Below are 6,425 nucleotides of genomic sequence, written 5' to 3'. Positions count from 1 at the left end.
TACGTTTTAGACTCAAGAAACACATGTTTTTGTCACGTTTTATCCAGGTTACAGCCAATACAAGTCGGCTGTAAATTCTGATCAGAAGCTGTTTGAATTCAGCTTTCAATTCAAGCATGTTCTTGACATCATAACCACAATATTCATCAATTCAACTCTCTAATTTAAGTGTTCATCATAGTACCATAAAACCCACTTATCACCTACAAGGTCATTAGTTAAATCTCTAGTTTTATAGCACTATTTTACGAAATTCACATCTAGGGTTTGTTCCTAGATTCATACAGATATCAATTTGCTATAATATTCATCATTCACCCTAGAATCTCATTCATGCATGATTATCAAAATTTCAAAACATCACCAACATACAAATTTTGACATACCTCATGATTCCCATGATTAGGTGATCATTAATATATGTTCAAATTTGAGTTTGGCCCACAAGGTTTGAACTGCTTGAAACTGAAAGCAGCTTTGGGGGCAGCTTTAGGAGCTTTGGTTCTTGACACCTCAGATGATTTGCTAGCGTTCTCGTAGACATTACTGACAGCTTTTGCTACTTGTTTGGCGATGATAGTAGCAAGACGTTTGTCTCTCTTTTCTTGGCGAGAAAGTGATGGGCGACGGGATCCTGATGACGGTCCAGTTGACATTGTCTGCAATAGACATTGTCATAGGTCTCAGACATGTCATAGTCGAATCTCACCTCACACGTCTAGTACTTACTAATGCTTAGGAACACAGTCGCATAATTATATAAACACATAGGCACGAAATCACAGATTCTCATAAACACGGTAGCACATAAGCACGTAAGCACGTAGGGCACGGAAGCACAGAAACACAGAAGCACATACGCATTTAGTCACAGAGGCAGTCAGAATACAAAAACCTATCATTCAAAGTCCGCGAGCGTTCGAATATAGCGATCGCGTTTAGCATAGCGATTAATATAGCATATGTGTATAGTATAGCGATCATCATAGCGTACGACGTTTCCTTATGGCAGTAACGATTTGTTAACGTTTTGAGAAGAAGAGCAATGCAGGTTGTGTGTGTCGATCGTAGTGAGAGCAAAAATCAAATAAGTCTTCCAAAATTTTAAACACGTAAACAGTTAAACACATATAATCACATAAAATCATCGAATCATCAGAGTCGGTAGTTGCGGGCTCAGAATCCAAACACATAAAAATCGAGAAATAGATTGTCTGCACTATTAGACATTGACTACCCAAAGCGATTCGACTATTCTCAAGGAGCTGTCGTACACATTTCGACTTTCAGGATAGGGCCTCTGCCTCAATTCTTGGGCATACGGCGCACATCCCTCTAGCCATACTGTGAGTTCAGGTCGTTGGAGTCCGTCGAGGCTTTGGTGAGAGTTTTGTAAAACCGTGGACAAGCTGTCAAGGTTAGGGCTTCACCCCCCCGGCTTGACAACTTCCCATTGATTTTAATAAAATAGAGGAGATTATTCATCAAAATATGGATTTCACTCCTGATTTGGTATAATTCTCCCCGTTGATGAGTAAAAATGCGGGTTGATTAGGCATATTTTAGTCGAGAGTTTGCGGTTTTTACACCTAATCTCGACTAAATCGTTTCTTCATTATTGAAAATTCGAGTGCAGTGATAGTGTTGTATAGGAGAGAGTGGCGAAGATTAGCAATAGACTCATACAAAATCTCTAATGGACATCCACGAGTCGGTCTATTGGGTCCTAACTATAGACTAGGTCTCTAAGACATCGGCCCGGACTAGGTCAAGTCTTGCCTAATTCCCTATAGTTATGGCTCTGATACCAATCTGTCACACCCCAACCGATGGCGGAATCATCGGGGCGCGGCACTGAGCGATACAACTTGTCCAGAAGTTTCCATAACAATTATCATTACTATTCAATTTAAAATAACACGTCCCATACCATGTCTCAAGTAGTAAACAAATTATTACAGACCAAATCTAGGCAATTAATTCTGTTCCGACAACTCAGATTTAAATATAGCAATTGTTTATCTGCTTCTAGAGACCCTTGATTCAATTACTACAGACAACTATTTGTTGGACTCTAGAGCTTTATTCTAGCCTAGCTTCCCTAGCAGATAAGCATCCTAAATACCTGTCACATAAATTAAAAAAAAAGTCAATACACATAGTGTAAAGGCGAGTATACAAGTTTGATAATAGCATATAGAGTTCGAAATAGTTTACGCATAACCAGCACATACACAGCGGAAAGCGAAGCACGTTAATTATCGACACGGATCTATCGATACCAATGACTGCGGGTTGACTGCCCGAGGTAGTTCGTAATACATGATCACCACTGTAATCCATGCAAATAATTGTCCTTAACAACCCCCGCATGAGCGGGTGCTGAGTCCAAACTATAGTATTATCGTCGTTAAGGCAGGTAGACAACATTCCATGTGTAAACATAATAAACAAGCATTCATTAAGTCACGTATAACATGCGATAACGGTTAGCATTTAAAAGTATTGCGTAGTGTGTTCGATGTGTTTTAGTATAAGTGATGTGTGTAAAATGCAACATATAAAACACATCATTTAAGGCATAAAACTAACCCTTTTTAAGTACTAATGTTGGAAAAAGAGTGTTTTTGTCTTCCTTTTGTATTTTCAGGATGAAATGAGCTCAAAATCACAAAAGAAGCAAAAAGACTACTAAATCTACCATAAATACAAGAAAAGGAACAAAAGTGAACTGCCCGGACCCTCAACGGCACCTCCCAAGACAAAGAGAAGAGAACAGAGCCTGAACACGCCCCGTGTCCAGCGAACACGGGGGCGTGCCCAGGAAGCAGCAGAAAAGACAAACCAGTAGAAGCTTCCATTGCTCACCACGGGGCCGTGCCCAGCGGACACGGGGGCGTGTTGAAAGTACAGCAGGCGCATTAATTGTAATTCGCAATTACAATTAATGAAGAGAGAGAATGTCAGACGGGCACGGGGCCGTGTTCAGCGAACACGGGGCCGTGTCCAGCGTTCTGTTCAGCCTATAAATAGAGGAGCTTGGCTTCATTCTCTCTCATCCCTTGGCACACCACCTCTCTCACACTTCATCCACCACTCACCACCACCATAACACCATCATCCACCACCATCATCCATTGTCCATCATAGAGTGTGTGAGTCGTCTCGGGATCCAAGATTGATCGTAAGAGTTCTTGACAATCAAGGCCATGTTTGCCTAAGTCTCTTACATCACTTGGTGAAGACAAGTGTTCAGTATAATACTTTTTATTTTTAATCTTTTGCACTTTTTATTTGGTTTTGTATTAATGACTTTAATAACTAGTTACTTATGTTGAAGGTGATCTTTCCTTATCGTTTGTCCGTGGTGTCTTGGCATTATTTTACTGTCTATATAAAATAAAAGATTTTCACCATTCATATCTCCACGGTCTATATGGAGGTATGTTGGCTACCTGGTCGGGGGTTAAGGGAACGGTTTGGTAAAGGTCTTGCCCTTGTTCAGCGTTTAGAGGTCCTGCTTGGGACCTGGGTCAAATTTAGTAGGATCTCCTTCAATGCCCATAGGTATTGGATGGCGGGGATCCAAACTCTTTGACCCCCTCATAAGCTAACTACTATTAATACTATAACCCGGCTATTTAGGACTGTATCCCTGCTGACTCAGACTACTTAGCCGAGGGTAACGTCACCGCCAAAAGCGGGGCCTACCATAATTTGCATTAATAACTTAATTCATTATCTTTCAATAATCCAACCCTTTAGGATTGTATCCTTGCTGACTCAAACTACTGGGTTGAGGGTAACGTCACCTCCGAAAAAGGGGCCTACTACAATAACTAAGATAATCTCTTAAACAAGTGCAAAAGTGCGAAAATAATCAAAGGTTATACTAATACACGTGTCGGATCCAAGTGATTCATCTTTTCTATCTGTTTTTATTTTATTTTATTTTTCAGCATTTAGTTAGTTTTTATTTTTCTTTGTTTAAAACATTTTTCTAACTTTTTGATTTGATTAGACGTTGAGGATAAACCGGTATTAAAAGCTCTTGTGTCCTTGGACGACCTCGGTATCTTACCAACACTATACTACGTCCACGATGGGTGCACTTGCCCATATGTGTGTTTAGTGTTAGTGAATATCGTGTTTTATAAATTTAAAACTTGGCTAAAAGTGTAAAAAGGGCTTAAAAATATATCAAAAATTATATTACACTACACGCACATCAAGTTTTTGGCGCCGTTGCCGGGGACACAAGGATTTTAAGAAAGTTGGGAATCAACGGCCTAATCATCTTTTTATTTTTCTTTAATTTTTAGGATTTTTGTTAGATTTTTCAGCTTCTGCAGAGCTCAGCACGGGGCCGTGCCTGGTCGGACACGGGCCGTGCTCAGCAACAATACTGGCAGTTCTTGTTTTTCAAGTTAACAGAAGGCTGACCACGGGGCCGTGTCGGTGCAACACGGGGCCGTGTCCAACTTCCAGTAACTGGGATCTGAAAAACAACCACTGTAACTCCGACCACGGGGCCGTGTTCGCTGGACACGGGGCCGTGGTGAACCTTCTGACCAACGTTCTTTTCTGTTTTTATTGCAGGACTTGGAACCCGACGCCAACCTCACGTAGTGTATGAGCTCCAGTTCCAATAAAGACATAAAGGAACCATTAGAAGAACCCGAACGCTTTCTCAGAAAAAGGTTAAAAGCCAAAAATCAAGAGAAAGTTTCGGGTGACCCAACCCCAATGGCGGACCAACGTACTCTCATGGATTACTTACGGCCCACCGTAGGTAATCTCGGCGCCGCTATCAATGCCCCGAATGTCGAAGCCAATAACTTCGAACTTCGACCGCACTTGATACAAATGCTCCAAAACTCCGCAACCTTTCACGGGCTCGCGGACGAGGATCCCCATCTACATATAACTAATTTCTTAGAAATATGTGATACATTTCGGATCAATGGAGCATCAAACGACGCCATCCGCCTTCGTATGTTTCCATTCTCACTGAAAGACCGAGCGAAAGCTTGGCTCAACACCCTCCCAGCTGGATCGGTAAACACCTGGGATGAACTAGCCCAAAAATTTCTATATAAGTATTTCCCTCCTTCTAAAACTGCTAAATTAATGGCTGAAATTAACACATACTCACAAGAGGACGGGGAATCCTTATATGAAACTTGGGAAAGGTTCAAGGAGCTATTACGCAAATGTCCCCATCACGGCCTCGCAATATGGCAACAAGTATCCACTTTCTACAATGGGTTGTTGCCACATACTAGGCAGACACTTGATTCTAGCTCCGGGGGACTTTTAGGTAATCGACGCCCACATGAAATATATAATCAAATTGAGGAAATTGCTCAAACCAATTTTCAATGGCACACTCCCCGGGGAAATAAAACTATTGCCCCGGGCGCCCATAAGGTAGACGAAAACACCTCTTTACAAGCCCAAATCGAGGCCCTTTCTTCAAAAATAAAAAAATTAGAAATGACAAAAACAGTCTCGGTCATGGCTTGTGAGGGGTGTGGTGGGTCACATGAAAATTGGAGTTGCATGAAAGAAACGGACGATCAACAAGAAATGGTAAACTACATTGATAATAGACCTAGGCCGTCGGGTCCTCCAACGGGGACCTACAACCAAGGATGGCGAAACCACCCAAACCTTGGTTGGAGGGAGCCCGGCAATAGTAGTAACCAACAACCACAACGAACAAACTTTCAGCAATCAAGAAATGAATCACAAAATTTCACTCAACAACAAAGTGGGAGAGAAAGGCTCGAAGATACTATATCTCGCCTCGTCTCTGACACTGATAAGAAAAATTCGGAAAGATTCCTACAATTAGAATCAAACTTTAGGAATCAACAAGCTAGCATTCAAAATATAGAAAAACAAATAAATCAACTAGCTCAAAATTTTTCCGAAAGACCACAAGGCGCGTTACCTAGCAATACCGAAACCAACCCGAAGGCACAAGTTCACCTCATCACGCTACGAAACCGAACCGTAGGGCCTGCAGAAGTACTTCCAACCGCGGAAGAATCAATGCCAACACATCTGCAGGAGAAGGACCCTTCCCCATCAACAGAGCCTACCAAGGCTCCTCGAGTTCCGTACCCCGGTAGGTTAATTCGTCAAAAAACCAACGAGCAATTCGCAAAGTTCGAAAGCTTGCTAAAACAATTGCATGTCAATATTCCTTTTATCGAAGTCCTAACCCAAATGCCCAAATACTCTAAATTTATGAGGGACTTCCTTACACATAAAAAGAAAATTGAGAACTTGCAATTAGTTAATTTAGGCGAAGAGTGCTCTGCCCTCGTACTCAATAAACTACCCCAAAAGAAGATCGATCCCGGAAGCTTCACGATTCCGTGCTCAATAGGGGAATCTCCCGTTCGCAATGCCTTGGC

The 6,425-nt window shown here is 41.7% G+C and overlaps 1 non-coding gene across 1 annotated transcript; it reads right to left on the bottom strand.

Annotated features, from left to right (window-relative positions):
• Positions 1-5,124: 5,124 nt before the first annotated feature.
• Positions 5,125-5,231, bottom strand: LOC118489558. The gene has a single exon (XR_004887579.1). It is a non-coding gene; the product is annotated as a small nucleolar RNA R71 (small nucleolar RNA).
• Between the last annotated feature and the right edge of the window lie 1,194 nt (positions 5,232-6,425).

Source organism: Helianthus annuus, chromosome 17 (genome assembly GCF_002127325.2).
Source record: "Helianthus annuus cultivar XRQ/B chromosome 17, HanXRQr2.0-SUNRISE, whole genome shotgun sequence".
Taxonomy (NCBI): Eukaryota; Viridiplantae; Streptophyta; class Magnoliopsida; order Asterales; family Asteraceae; genus Helianthus; species Helianthus annuus.
This window is presented reverse-complemented; position numbering and strand designations above follow the sequence as displayed.